Here is a 3680-nt window from a genome sequence, read left to right as displayed (position 1 = left end):
CCCGCCCCGCCAGCCTCAATACACTCGTTGTCTGCACCCTGAGCAGGGTCAGCCTAACGTGCAGCCCCGGGCTCTAAATTACTTTTTTCCAGGTGCAGCCCACTGCGCTCTGGCAGGAGGCACAGAGAGCCTGCGGCTGGAATCGTGGCTCCAGGCTGCAGGGCAGGGTGCTGGACAGACAGAACAAAGCTGACTGGGAAACCACCCCTTCCGTGCACGTGTGTTTACACCAGCCAGTCCCGGCACTCTGTTAGTATTGCAAACAGTCTCATAACACCCCAAAACAACCCCTTCCTCCAGTATCCCATTTGAGAAGACATTACACCCCTTAACTAGGTCCATTATTCTGCTAATGCTTCCCTAAAATAACTGATTGATTTGGGAATGGAAATGGAAGGGACAACATGTATGTAGAGCAGAACATATTTAAAACATCACTTGTGTTCACTGAGCTGGTCTAACTCTGCTTCCTTCTTCATTCCTGTTCATGGTCTCTAAAGCACTTTGCATCAGGTCCACCACCTTGTGCTTTTGACTGGATATTTCCTCACCTCTAAAACAACAGAAAGAGGGTCTTGAGCAGACAAATCCTGCACCAGCGTGGCCCGTGGGCTCTCAGTGTAGAAGGACCATGCTTCAGATGACCCTGGAAAAGGCAAGACCTCTTCTCTCTGCTGGACCAAGGTAAAGAGAGTCTCCTTGCCCATCTCAGAGTGCACCTTGTTAAAGATTGATGCAAACCCTAATGAATACACTTTGTGGGAGCATGTCATCTTCAAATTAGTGACCTTTCTGCCACCAGTGGATAACTGTTCTCTGAACCTGAGGCAAAAGGAATTGCCTGCCTCATCTCCAGTAACAAAACGGGAGATGCTGTGGTTGGTGAACCTGGCAGATGGGCTGCAGCAGGCAGTGAGGAAGGCACCTTGTCTGTCAGTCTGGCAGGTCTGTCAGGGAACTCCGTGTCCACTGCAGCTTCTGAGAAGTGTTGCCATAGACCAGACCAGTCACCATATTACTGCAGGAACGAGTCCTAAATAATGTCTGCCTGTTCTAGAAGACTTACTTGTGGTTAGACAAGCACTGCACATTTGACTGTTTCATGTATCTGCTGCACCAAGCATGATTCTAAACCTACTTTCATTATTAATTTGTTATGGGAAGGAGTCCTTCATTATAACAACACTCTCTTTGGTCTGCAGATGTAACAGTCATCTGGTCAGACACCACTCCTCTTGTATTTATCGCCAAGTCATACATATTACAGCTGAATAGTGCATTTGTGGCTTCTAGTGCTGAATAGGATCTGTCTGTCCTTCTCTTGTCCCTCTGCAGAGATGTAGCTGTCTGAGATACTTGCTGTGGGATCCTATATATCCCCTTTAATACTGACATTCAGACATAAAGCAGCATCCTATGCCCTGGCTGTTCCTCCATAAGAACTTGGGGCATGATCAGCCAGCAGTATGAAAACCCCTGTGACCCACTGGCACGACCTGCAGGCAGACCTGATGGAATGCAGCAAGGATGGGATAAATGTGATTCCACTTCTGAACTATCGATGATTTTGTCTTACAAGTAAATGCAGGTTCCCAAAATAACAGTACAAAATAGACATAGAAGCATAGCAAACGTCACTGCAGAGTATAAACAGTAGAACAAGACATAGAGGGGCCTTGTGTTTCCCTCTTCTTGCAGCCATGTAGGAGGCAAAATCTGCAGGAGGCAGGCAGGCTCCCCTTGCCAAAACCATGAACTCAGCCCATCTGGGTTCCACATCCTGGGAGCCCTGGCGTGGTTCAGAGCAGGGCAGGATGAGCTCTGCAGTTTTGGGCAGTGCTGAGCCCATTGGATTCTTCATGTTGTAAACCTGCCTCTGGATGCCATTAGGGGCTGGGTGCTGACAACGTAAATATTTGGGGATTTATAACACAGTGTAGAATAGTATCAGTGTTTTAGTCTGTACAACCCTGGTGGCAAGTCAGTGCTACACTGAGTTCTAAGTTTTCTTTCATCCCATTAGACCCTCTCTCACTGAGAGTAGGATAAATAATTTTTCCCCTGCTCAAGCACCAACATTCAGAAGGTATTAAGGAAAGGCAAAGCAGTAGGTGGTGAAGTGCTGCTTTGTGTAAAGCTTTTTTCAGGTAAACAGCCAGAGCTGACTCACTTTTGAATGTTTGTTTGCACAGATTAAAACTAACAGTTTCCTTTAAAATCTCCAGTGATTCCCTCTGCCACTCTCTTCTCCTTTTTGCAATCCCAAGCTGAACCAATGAATAGAAGATTATAATCACATCACCAGCAAAAACAATAATCTTCTGTCAGATCTTTGTTGTGGAGCACAGAGGGCACTGAGCCCTCCTGGGCTCTGCAAAGGGGACAAGCAGTTCTGTGCAGAGCAGCAAGGTGAACAGGACTAGTCCTGCACATGCAAACAGTGAATTTTACCTCCTGCTTAATGTGCTGCTTCACTAACCAACCTTTTGTTACTTTTTTTTCTCCTTTTTTTTCCCTCTTTTTTTTTTTTAATTATTTTTGTTTAATGTATGCTCAGTGAAACACTTCCTTGCTGCCCTTCGAAAGCAGAGACTCGATAGGCAGGGGTGCACGTGGCTGCAGTGGGTAGGACTAGATGCAGATCCCCATCAGTTGTAGCCACAGTACCTGATGCACAAAGCTTTCTCCTAAAGCCACAATGTGCTCACAGATCAGAGATGTATTTTAAATCCTGAGCAGTGTGCTTTCTGTGTGAACAGGTCAGTTAATCTAAGAAAACTGCTCGGAACAAGCAGGCAGAAGAAGAGAGTTGTGCTAAATTTACATGACATTTCCCCTGTCTTGTTCCCTGCCCAGAAGTACTGGACTGCTTTCAAGCACTAAACTCAATGAAAATGGATGTCTGGGCAGAAATGCACTGTCTAGGTATTTCACTCTCCTTTAGAGCAACATCACTCTGGCACCAGGTAAAATTTCCCCCTTGGTTCTATGAGTGTCAGTCAACAGTTAATGTGGTCATCTCAGTGTAAAAATTACAAACACAAAGAGCAGTAAGATCCCTTATTCCTACCTAAAACACTACACTGAACACCTGCAGCCTCTGCGCCTTCAAAAGCAGCAGATTTTATTTCAGGGAATTACAGTAGCACTTTGTAGGCACCACTCACAAGACTGTAAATCTTGATTCCCTGCTCACATACACATGCAAACACTTGGGCAATTGTGACCCGTGGGCAGAAGCCTGGGATCCCATTTCTGGAGGTTCACTGCAGTTTCCAGATCTGCTCTGAATGAATCACCTATTTTCAGGAGCTCCCATCCCAACTTATCCACTGAGTACACAAAACATCTCCAGCTAGGTAGTCCCGAACATGCTGGGTTTTTTAACAGGCATTTTCATTTTAATACACGTGTTGCTCTTGTGCAACGTGCAAAGTCACAGATCATCCGGGGAAGGCTTGGAAGCTTACAGCAAGGATCAGAGCAAATCCGTTCTTTAATTCACACGGCAAAGAACAGTCCCTCGCACTGGTATGCCAGAAGGAAGGTCCAGCACAGAAGCCTGCAGGGAGGTGCTCCCTTCTCCCCGGGGCTCGTTACCAGGCATCCCTGTGCCCGGCCCCGTGCCGACTGCAGCCCCGGGCCGTGCGGGTGGGTTCGCAGCTGCCCGAGCGGCCCGA

The sequence above is a fragment of the Chaetura pelagica genome, unplaced genomic scaffold, assembly GCF_000747805.2.
Source record: "Chaetura pelagica isolate M959 unplaced genomic scaffold, ChaPel_1.0 scaffold243, whole genome shotgun sequence".
NCBI classification, from domain to species: Eukaryota; Metazoa; Chordata; class Aves; order Apodiformes; family Apodidae; genus Chaetura; species Chaetura pelagica.
This window is presented reverse-complemented; position numbering follows the sequence as displayed.